The sequence below is a fragment of the Manduca sexta genome, unplaced genomic scaffold (genome assembly GCF_014839805.1).
Source record: "Manduca sexta isolate Smith_Timp_Sample1 unplaced genomic scaffold, JHU_Msex_v1.0 HiC_scaffold_3612, whole genome shotgun sequence".
Classification (NCBI taxonomy): domain Eukaryota; kingdom Metazoa; phylum Arthropoda; class Insecta; order Lepidoptera; family Sphingidae; genus Manduca; species Manduca sexta.
The window spans coordinates 1-12,680 of NW_023594700.1; the positions used below are offsets into that span (position 1 = coordinate 1).

At 35.3% G+C, this 12,680-nt stretch overlaps 1 pseudogene; it reads right to left on the reverse strand.

Annotated features, from left to right (window-relative positions):
* Positions 1–89: 89 nt before the first annotated feature.
* LOC119193115 lies at positions 90–12,151 on the reverse strand (annotated as a pseudogene).
* Positions 12,152–12,680: the final 529 nt, after the last annotated feature.

Here is a 12,680-nt window from a genome sequence, read left to right on the forward strand (position 1 = left end):
GTCTTTTAATCAATGCGGACAATGGATATGTAAAAAAAAACAATCAACAACAAATGAGGTTCTATTGAAAATACTTATAAGAAGATCACCTTTGTAAATATTTCCGCAACTTTTGTAGTCCATCTGTTCGGAGCAATTGAACACGTAGACCATGATACCGAGGGCTCTGCCCAAGTCTTTGGTTGTTTCCGTTTTGCCAGTCCCGGCCGGTCCCGCTGGTGCACCACCCATTACCAAGTGAAGACTCTGTAATTCGGCCAAATGTTTACGTTGGGTCTATAGTAACTTTTTTTATTGCCTCCGAATAGAGAAGAGTTAGCTCGTTCCAGCCAACTGAGGCTAAGTGTTGACTGGCGCCCATGGACATCAGCAGGTCTATTGTTTAATTTAAATCAAAATAAAATACAAAATGAAATAATTTTGGGACTAACTATTTATACAATATTAATTATTTTTCTATGCCTGAAATTCCACTAAAACTAAACAAATTATATTAAAATTATTAACAGCATATATTTCAGTAATAATGTATGATGGGGGTATAATGTTAGTAAGTTTAGAGTGTGTAAACAGGTACCTGAGTCAGTGTAATGTAGCATCGATCAGTCAGTGGTGTGATAACAAGACGAGGCGTGTTCCCCAAATATTCATAATCATAGAGGAATTGCGCATCGCAAATATTAGCAAAGCAGTTGTTAAGATTATTATCCCATCGATGCCTGAAAACATTGCCAAGCAATCGATAATATTTATTGAAATTTTATACGATAAAAAGTGTAAAGCATAAAAAAAGTCATATGAAGTATTTCTTAATATTTTGGATAATTGATATTGATAAATGTTAAACTTTTGACGACCACAATGAGGATAGGTTTGCGGTAAACAATATAGTTTACATTAATCTCGCAAGAACCGTGTCAAGCACTTACCGCAGCTGACTCTGCCACTGGAATGCATTAGAAGTCTCCACTTTAGCGACAATGAGCTTGGCAACCACGTCTCTCGAATGTACGTCGATGGTACAAATGGTCATGATCTTCTGTCTGTCGCCGACTGTCAAGTCTCCCAACAACAGTACGATCAACGCATTCAACTAGAGCAATTTGTTTCTTTTGGTAATCTTTTAGGGCGTTCTCGTATCCTAGAAGAATATGATAGATTAAAGACTAAACAAAAATGTAGGGTATTTACAATAATATAATTATGTAGAAACGCTTTCCTAAAATGCAAGTTTCATATGAAAGCAGCTATCATAACACAAACATACAATATATTAAAGCGCAACGTTAATGATAGAAAAATATCTCAAAGCAGTAGTCATTTCCAGACTACAGGCCAAATTTATATATTTTTCCAGAGCTCGGCTGAGGATAATAATTTAAGGTTATCACATATAATAAATACTTCAACAAATAATAGCAGGGTTAGCAAATTTGGCTGACCTTCCTCTAACTTCTCGAACGCCTGGTTGGTTTCCGTGGTCCACCAGATCTGCGTGCCGACCAGCGCGGGCTGCGCGGGCCAGTCGAACACCCACTCGTCGCGGGACTTGTCCTCGTACGACTTCACGCAGTGCTCGAATATGTCGCGGAGGGTGTACCGCATGCAGTCAGTCACACGGTTTAGCCATAACTCTACCTAAAACCATTTCATTTATATGAGAAAAATCACACTCAAGATTTGCTGGTGGTAGGACATATTTTATATCCGCCCGGACCACCGCACACAAGGTGTTAAAACCCGCCATAGTGACCCTCGTAAGTATCTCTTTCCGGGATCAGACTGTATATATCCAATTCCAACAACCCGGCATAATTGTGTTGACCATCGAGGGAAGGCTCTCGTCAGACGATATTCTATGGACTCCTCTCCACTTACCATCAGTCATTGGGGTCACTTTGCTGTGGTCGTATAAAAAAGATTAACAGTAATATTTTAGAGATTAAAAACTGTCCTAAGAACTTCTCCATAATGTTGAGTTCCAGAAGACTTTATCATAAGTTACCGGAGGACGTATAATAGTGTCAAGTTGTTCTGTTTTGGTCACATTGTATCTACATCAGAAAATAAGAAATAATGTTTCCTAGCCGCACCTTTCCTGAACAGTCGCAACAGGGTGCTTTAAATGGAACGTGTTCTTCGTTCTCTTTCGATATCATCTCAAACGCATGTTTGCTGCCAGCTTTAGGGAACACAAGCTTTGCCAAATTATCGTACAGTTTGGTGAGGTGACGGCATACAGCTGGCGGATTATTACCGTTCGACAAGATATCTGAAAATAATTGTAAACTCAGTTAATATTTCTTTTATACGTCTTATGATTTTCAAAATATAAAATTGAAATACATCTTATGCTAGTTCTAACTAATAGTATAAAGCGAAAGTTTGTGCAAATATTTGATGTTTGAGAATTTAATTCAGAAATAAATATTGTATTTTGATGAAATTTGGCCCACAAAGAGTATGTCCTGGACTAACACATATTATGCTACCTTTTATCCCAGTAACTTTGGTGTGTCTGCAGGAAACAATTGTTTTATTTTTAAATAGATAGCGCTCGCATCGTGCAGATTGCACTATGGGTCGGTATCATTATACCGGTTTTGTATATCGGTAAACGATATAGGGACTTTTTAATGAGAAATGCTTTTAACCTAGGCAAAGACGCGTGCAACATCTAGTTTTCAATATTTTCGGCAATAACATGAATATACAACTTGATAAACAGGAAACCGAATAATTTACCAAGCAAATCGGCAGAAGAAACGAAATAGAAACGAGGATACGCCAATCTCTTTGTTTCCAAGTAGTCGTTGAGAGCTTTCTCGCACAAATTGAGCGCCCTCATCAGCTCCTCGAGCTTGTCTAACAGGCCCGGCTTGTTGGTCGCTTGCACGACGTTCGGAGTAGCTGCAATGTCTTTAAGCAACTCCTACAGAATCAAATACATTTTTGATAACTATATGTAAAAGTAATGTTTAAGATTAGATATAATTGATGATTATCTTAAAATATTTCCCAATAGAAAGCCTTCGTTGCCTGCAAGCAGCCTTCCAAGCACATTAAAGGATATTCCATCCAATAGCTCTCATTCCTAAAGGGGCATTATAACTAGCAGTGTAATATAAAATATTACTAACAATGAGGTAATCCCCACCTTGAAAGTTTTATCAATGCCGTCAAATCTCTTGGAGTCTTCTGGCAACTGTGATCTTATATCGTCAGAACCCACGAAAATACTCTCTAAGTATTGCCATTTTCTTTGCACTTCGAACCATAGTGCTATCACAGCATCGGCAGTTCCGAGTTTCTTTTGCCACGCCGTGACCTCAACTTCATAGAATCCAATGAATTTGGACGACATCATATTTTGTACTTGATTCTATGAAATCAATCAAATGTTTGTAAATATTGATGTGTAGTCGAAAAATAAATTCATCATTATAAGGAAATTGCTAAATGTATCTACCTGATTGTCTTCTAAGGTCTCCACAAGTTCTTCGCTTGCTTTAGGCAATTTGATGCCAGTTCTATCGTGCGTTGTGTAATCAAACTCCATGATAGCCCAAGTAACCTCCAACTCTCTGAAAATTCAAATTTTATACTGGCAGGATGTTTGTAGACAATTAATGAAATTAAATAGAATCGATAAAAGCATCGTATTTATTTCACCTGAGCGTCTTCTCCATTGCCGCTTCCTTAACAGACTTGTCAACAATAGTTTTCACTTCCTCTTCATATTTGTGCAGATTCAGTGCCAACAAATCAGCTAGAGTTGTATCATCGGTGATATTGAATTTGACCTAAAACATGCAGTATACCGTGCGTCTAATTTAATCCCATTCATTTATTTGACGTCTAGATAGTAATTGCTTAGCCTTATTTATATTTAAAAAGAAGCCAGTGAAAAGCAAATTCTCTCATTAAACTTAAATATAAACAAAGTTAAGAATGATAATTAGTCATTAACTTTCTAGCTTAACAATGATGAATTCATAGAAAAATGTTATTTACATAAAGGACTTACCATATTATAATAGTATATACATATATTTACACTAATCTAGTACATAAAATCTACAGTATGTACTCTGATAATATCTGAGGATAGTCAGAGAGCTGCTGCTGCATAGAGTATTTTCGTGTTTGTTTTAATTCAAAGCCATGTTCCTTCATTTCTTGCAGTGAGTACGACTTATTCAACTTAAAGAATTTATTAACAGTGCGACTCTCTTGCATTTTTGGTCTTCTAAAATCTTGCAATTGCAAATATTTATCATAGTCTTTCTTCGGTTCTTTTATCCTTTTCCTCGATACTGAAAGTCCCTACAGAACCAGCTAAATCTTCTAACGATTTAAAATCATTCAAAATGTCTTCGAACGAGATTGTATTTAGTGTACTTTTACATGACGCTATTGATGGTGATGTATGAACATATTCTGGGTTAATGGATTTGATATATGCATGAAGGGTTTTCTAGATGGAGAAAATAAAATACTACATTATATAACATATTTACATAAATTAAATTAATATAAAAAAATATGTTACCTTTGTAGCCATCATCAGTTCGATCCAGTGCCGATCTTTGATTGCTGGGTTTTGTAGATCAGTGACTGCTCGTAATGACGTCATCAGATTCTTTATGATAAACTCTATTGCAGCGTACGGTTCCCTAGAAGTTGTTATATTGATAAAAAACATTGTAACATCAGATTTCTTCCAATATTTTTACTTATTACAATCGAGAAGTACGTGAAAATCTGCAGTCATTGATCTTCACAACTTCTGTTTAGCCAATTCCATATAATAGTATATTATATTGATATACTAAAAAAATAAGTATGAGTAAAACGTATATCACAAAGAACTAACCAAACTCTCATGTCTTTATCTAACTGTCGTAGATCCTTGGTGAATCGTTTGCACTCTTGGTCCATTCCGTCTGCGTCTATCTTCTTCCATGGCGATTTCTTCCAGAACTCGATAGTGCCCATAACGAGATGATAGTAATCCCACAGTTGCTAAATAAACATTTAATATGCATATTATTATGGGCAAAAAAAAATTTGGGTTTTGTCTAAATTTGTTTTGATTTTTAAATGATCTTTGTAAATAATATAATTTTTTTGATCATTAATAAATTAATAATCTCCTAGATACCTTAATAAGTTTTAATTCACGTCGACATTGCTTTAGATTCTTTTCATCTGGTGGCTGTATATCGAATAACGCACACGATTTTTCAACGAATCCACTATATCTTCGAAACCAACCAATTCCTGGTGAACTTTATCAATTTGACTATACGGTTCTTTGCAGATTTCCAACAACATCTAAAAATTATACCAATAAAGAATTAAAAATAATTATCAAAATTTATGACGGGGGAATAAATACCTAAAATATCTCAGAAGCCTACAAATAATACACAACCAACACAAAACTACGTTCAGGACAACAGGATTAATTCCCTGCAGTAAAATCATAAGAGATACTACCTCCTTCAGCTTAAACTGCTCTCTGTACATGGTAAGCCGCAGGTTAATAAGGGCAACTCGTTTGGCGATCAGCGCCGCCTGCGCAGCTTGCAACGGCGCCACGTTGTTCTTCATCACTGTCGCTAACTTCACCAGATTACGCCAACGCTCTGGCAGAACGTCCAGCTAAAACACTCATTTTTTGTAAGCAAAACGAAAATAACTATTATAATTATTATAAGCTAATGGACAAGCTTCTAAAATTAAAACAGCAGAAAACCATGCAGCCCGTAAGCTATGAAAAATAAACGAATTCAAACGATTCGTCAACATATTTGAAGCAATGAATCCCTAAGTCTTACCAAAGTATGTACCGAATATTGGTGATGTTTTGAAGGCTGCAACCATCCAATTGCGAGCATAATCAAATAATGGACATAACTTTATAAAAATAACAATAACCAGGATATTTGTTTGTCGAAAGTATTTTCTTATGTAGTATATTTTTTTAGATTTTCATCTTTTTAAAAAAGACGAGAAAGACTATGATTAGTTAAATTATTTTTGAATTGTCGTATATCTTCATGGTGAGATTTTAACTCCATTTATATGATTAATATATTTTACCTGTTCGTATGTTTCCTCTGGAAGTCAACACCGTACTCCTTGAGCACGTCGATAATATCTCTAAGCGGCTCGAACATCAGTTCGGTGCCCGCGTCAACCTTCGCCTTCACTTCGATCAGCACGCCCATCACTTTCAACAAGCCTTCGTAATCATCATCATCAAGTTCGACAGATAATTCCTTACTCGCATAAGCTATGAATGCTTCTAGATCATCCAAACTGTGTCAAAAAGGCAAAAAAGGTAATTTATAGGTAAAGTAAAAGGAAAGTAACTTCAATAAATAGCGCTGTGGCTTGTCGCTTGTTGATAGATTACCTTTTTTGCACATGATCTTTCAAGTTCTGTTTGTACAAATTACTCCACTTACAAACGATATTCATAATAGCTTGGTTCAGCCGCCTCAGGTCGAGTTTTAACCAGCCGTTGCAAAGATAATCGCCGGGTAGTGCAGCTACTTCATCGTACATTGCGTTAAATTTATCAATCTATCAATTTAAAAAAAAAGAAAGATGAACTCAACATAATATTATTAATTAGTGATGCATAAGATTGGACATAGAAGAAAACATTTTAAAGAAGAAATATTTAAAGGAGGCATATTTGTACCATAGATTCGAAGTCTAAATCAAACGTATAAACATTATAGTACCTCTTTTTGATATTGTTCTAATTTCGGCTTAGCTTCAGGTGGATCGGTGCCATATTCATATTTGTACTTGTCGAACTCCTCAGGAGGTATGACGCGGCCGTATTTCAGAAACCCAGCTAAAACTTCTTGTCTGTCTTCCATCCATAAGGAAGTATATTTTCGTATTTCTGCAACATAGATGTTCTTGATATCTAACTTAAATCAATTGAGCGTATAGAAACGTTGGATTTTCTCGATTAGTATTAAACCTTCTTACTGTTGCTTAGCAATACATAATTTACGATACTATCCATGTGCTCTGAAATTAATAGTATGCTGAACAAAACATAAAACCACTAACCGATGCGTACTGCACCACGTCGTTAATACTGTTTTCAATCCTCTTTAATATTTCGTGGTACAAGTCGATCATAGCTTCTTCGGCAACAATGTCATCTACAATCAATATTTTTATTCTTATACTAAGTGACAATATTACAATAAGAACTATAATCAGGTATTGAGCCTGGATTTTACCTTCATACGTAGGTATCGGCACTATAGGATCTATCCTCGGGAACAATGTAGCCTGGAGGAACATATCCTTCATCATTTCTCTTAGAGTATCGTACAGACCGTCTTCATCATCCATATCCAGAGATGGAGAGAAAATATATCTAGAAATTTTAAGCATGAATTAAAATTAAATCACTAGAAAATGCAACCGAACCAAATGAATAATAAATTTTCATTTGTATAAAATATTTGAACGTCAGCGTGAGAGCAGCTTTTCGCATAAACGTAGCAATTCCAGCGAAATAATTAAAAAATTATAAGAATTGTAAATGGTACAGTATCAGTAGACAGTATTTGATGCCAAAATAAGTAAGTGTTTAACTTTTACCTACTACATACTAGGGTAGGTGACCCTTTATTATACAATCTCACCTGGATCTTTAAGTTCTGCTAATATTTCCATAAATGCCACCCTTGGCCCTTTCTCCAAGTCGGTTTGCCTCTCGAACAAATCTAAGCTCGATTGTATAGCTTTCATTACTTGTTTTGATACCTAAAGAATTAACGCACTTATAAAGTAGTCTATCAAACAGCGGTTTATGATATCTTATGTTTAGGCGGATGTAACTATTTTCAGGTTTTAGTTTTTTTTATCTTAACATGTTCTCACGACGTTTCGACAACTTTGCAGCCTTCATGGTCAATGGGGGAATTGAGGTATTGGTCGTCCGAAAAGTTTACCATAAATTAATAAAAGTTACAACATGTATTTACAATTTACTATAATACACAATTTTAATTTTTTTATTTCAATTTATTTCCATTGATTCCAGTTAATTTTAAAATGTGTTACACCGGAATGTTCAAATGACCGTATATAAAAAGTTACTTCTACATTATTTACCAATGAATCAACGTATCTGACATAGGCGGGCCAACGCTCCGCTCTAAACGCCTCCTCCTCCATTTCCCGTTTTTCAGCTTCAATGTCAGCAAGTTCTTCGGGATCATCGATTTCCTCTTCTTCTTCGGCCGGCGATTCTATTTCTTCACCTGAATAAATATATACAATTTTATAATTTATGTGGTATATTAATATAGTGATAGACGTAACACATATTTAAATACCAATTTGGCTATGTACTTAAATACTAAACGTACCAGCATCTCTAAGCGCCTGTCTCTGCTCTCTCCGCTTCCTTGGCTTCCCGCTTTAATCTTCGAGCCTCTCGCCTCTCAAACTTGATCTGAGCAGCTCTTTCATCCTCTGTTTCTCTTCCCGAATGAGTCGTCTCTCCTCGCGTCGTTGTTCTATCGCAGCGAGTTTGGCGGCGCGAGCTTCTCGTCTTCGTCTAATGTTGACTCATCGACTTCTTCCAACACTTCCTCTTCTTCTTCAGCCTAAGTAATTCTTGTCCTCATTGAAATTAAAATGCAAAATCCTACTATCCTAATTCTTACTAATCCTACTAATATTATGAATGAAAAAGTTTGCGAAGCTGTTTCACAGTTTGTGAGAACAAACTGTTAATCTGCTGAATGAATTTAGATGAAATCTGGTATAGGTAACATAATATTAAGATGCAATTTTATCAATAGAATTTATCAATATTACAATGCGGTCATGAACGAATGACTGTGACTGCAGACAAATTAAATAGGCGTGTATTTCGCTGTGCGTACATGTTTTATGGACCTTTTTAATTTAGCCACCACTTGAACGTGACTTGTGTCTGTGTTAGTATTTCGTGTGTGTTATTTTTTATACTGAAATTAATATTTTATTGAGTTTGTTTTATGATTTTATAGACATGACTGAAAAAAACTGAATCATAGACTTAGTGAAGCACCATTTTAGCTTAATTGAAAATAACAAACAATCGTCTTCATTATCGCTTTCATAGGACTTAATTGATGTATTTTTAAATTATAAAACATGAATAATCTTATTTTTCTTTATAATTTCACAGTTAACACCGTTGCTACACTAGTATAACTTGGCTATTGTCAGAATATTATAATAGTGAGTGACTTACTTTTTATTTTTAATAAAAGTTGTTTTACTTTCGTGTTATCCGGTCTAAGTAGGAGGTTGCTTTTAATCGTGGAAAAATACACAGCGTTGTTCCAACTAAGATCAAAGCACGAGCAAATGAAGAAATAATTTACCTCTTCTTCGTCTTGAATGTTGAAAAATAGCTTGTAATTGACCTTAAGAATATCGATGAACTCCTGATGACTGTCTAATATCACACTACGCCTGCAATTTTAAACTTTAGTTAAGTAAACACTGAAAAATAACACAACAATAATTTTGTCCCAGAAAGTTGTTTACCTCTTCAAAAACCTAGGATGTCGTTCATTCACAGCCAACAACTCCATTTTATCAGGATTCTCCTTACGGTTGTGCAGTGGTTTGTCCCCCCATGCGGCAATGTTAGCCAGACCACGCTTCACGTTGTTCTGTGCAGTCAACACTCGTTCTTGCAGCGTATTGATAGCTGCGTATACTTCTGCCATCCATTCGGTAACTGGAAATAAAGTTTTATTTTAATTTTCGATTAACTCTATAGCTCATACTCCATAGAACAAGCTTAACTTGGTCGAAATTAGTTTAATTATAGTTTTATCTTATTCTGTCTATGGCTAAAATTATTGTTATTAATAGGATTTTCCTTACATGTATTCACAAGGAATCATAGATCATCATAGAGAATAAGAAACTCACAATCATCATTCCAGGTTAGCTCTTCAACCCCTCGACCAAGGAGTTGATCAATAGCATAAATCTCTTTCTCGATTAAAGCCACTTCTGTCTCGTGGCTACCTTCACGGATCGCATTATACCATGATATAGCGCGATTTAAGCGGTTCATATCGTACTGCAACAGATAAAGTCAAAATCGGCTACAAATTCTATTAAAATTGTGTTACTAATAGGAGATTTGGAAAATATCCTACTTATAATTTTAAATTAAACTGAGCAAACAAGTGTGTTTGATTCTAAAACGAATAGCCTTAATGTGTTCGTATAAACGATTATTTTAAAATCAGGACTACGAACGTATAAATTATTCAATATCTTCAATCAATATTACCTGCAATTTTTCATTCCGAGCATATAGCTCAAGCCCTTCAGCTGGTATACCTTGCTTGTCTAAATATTTCATGTAGCGTATTTCACGCAACAACATAACAAGCTGTAATATTTAAGTAAAATGTGGTTACTTCCATCCAAAATCAATATCAAGAAGAACAATAACGACAACTCTACTATATCGATTGAGCACCTACCTCAGGACTAAAATTGTTTCTAACAAATGGTGGATCTCGGTAAATAAGATTCTTCGCTAAATGCAGCTTACAAATCGGAGACACCGTGCCAGACCACTGCTTGAATTGTTTGTCCTCCAGCGAGTTCAAGTAACCTAACATTTCATTGTGTTTTTGTTTCATATACATTGCATATTCCACCTCTATTATCCTATTGGGAAACAATAAAGATGTGTGAATATACTAGTGCATCAATCATTCTAACAATAGTAGGTATCTCGCAAATAAATACAATGTACTTACGGATCTTCAAACAGAATAAAATCTTCCATCGGCATTTGAATTCTTCGACGCAATTTATTAACCCACCAAAGCACGCCACCAACTGGTGGTAAATAAAGATCGACCATCGGCCTCTCAGGACCTTTAGTTAGTTTCTGCACAAATTATTGATGCCAAGTATAACGCAAATAAATACTACGCATAGTTCAATTACAAATAAAACCAACAAATTGAATTACCACTTACAGACATTTCCTCATCAAATATCTCCTTTACAGCATCCAAATTGCTGTGCATGAAATCCAAAAGCATCGGCAATTTCGGTTGCAATTCTTGTTTAATTAACGGGCGATGAAACAGATCTCCGATAATTTGGAAAAACTGGCGGAATAAATTATTATTTCATCCAGCATACCATATACCATTTTTTGTCAATCTGAATAAAAGCAATGTTTTTACCTTAAAGAAATGCTCTAAATTATGGCACTCGTCTAGACCCTGTGAAAACAATGATGCAAGTCGTCTGTCCACATCTTCTAGTACACCCATATGTTTATGATAATCAGGAAGAAAATTTCAGATTCCGGATCCGCGGGATCATACGTGATATTCCCTAGATTTTGATATATCAAAGTGTACTCTTCTAACACCTGAAAGATATTACATCAAAACAAATAGTCTAGAAATTCTCACCTCTTACAATGCAGTTAGTTGAAAATACTAAACTACAAAAAGGACATAGCGTACCTTTATACACTCAGTGCTCAATATTTTTCCACGTAAACCACAGAATTCTACCTTCTCTAGTTTCATGATTTCAACGGTAGCCTCTAGAATGTTCTCGATCATTTTCAATCGCTTCATGTACACGTTGAATCTCATGAACACGCGATCGAAGTCGAAAGACCAACGTACCGGCATCACGCCGGGCGGAAAGAACGTATGCACTTTGTCACGATTCATTTCGTAAGTATCTCTGTAAAATTACTACTGCATAGTAATAGTAATAATAATAGTCATAATAGGTGGGGACTTCTAATTTTTTCCTTAGGTACTGACTTATACTTCTTAAGTTTTCGTCTTTCAAGCAATTCTACAAATCCTTTTAAAACAGTACTCATAAAAAGGAATTGGAAATCTTTGACTCCTCTTGCAACTACTGTCAGATAAAAACGTAGCAAGAAACAACAAAATAACAATGACTTACATAAAATGATTCAAGATACCGATAGCTTTTCTCATTTTAAGTAACTGCTCTTCCGCATCACCTTGGAATATAGACGACGGGTCTGTCGAATTAGTACACTGCTGTATCACTAGATTGCACACTTCACGCAAGAGAGCTGTAAAGTATAATTTTTAAATCTACATTAAAAGCTGATTATGCCCAGACTAATAACATTCGTAAAGAAACTCTATATCTGGTTATCAGGTGTCTTGACTTCAAGATGATATACGCATACTGAAATTTATGCTATCAAACTATCAACAATGAAAAAATGGTTCGGTATACTTAAGGTTATAGCCAGGTCCATTTTTCATATATCATAAATTTCACCTTTAATCTGGGTAACTAAACAAGTATTGACAAGTAAAGAATTTAAATTCACGTCTAGTTAGTGATTAGTTCTCGCAGTTGAAAGAAAAACGTAAAAATAATTAATATGCATGGATATTTCGGCCTTTAAAATTTAATACGACGAAATTTTGGAAAATGGACCTTAAGCTATAACCTTAAGTAATATTTTGCTTTCGGATACTTTTATCTATATCGTCAGCCACATCAGGTCTATTGCTGAATTGCCTTTATCATAAATTCCCAGATCGTGATGCCGAGAACGTACAGCATTCAGCAACTTTTTGCGACCTTTA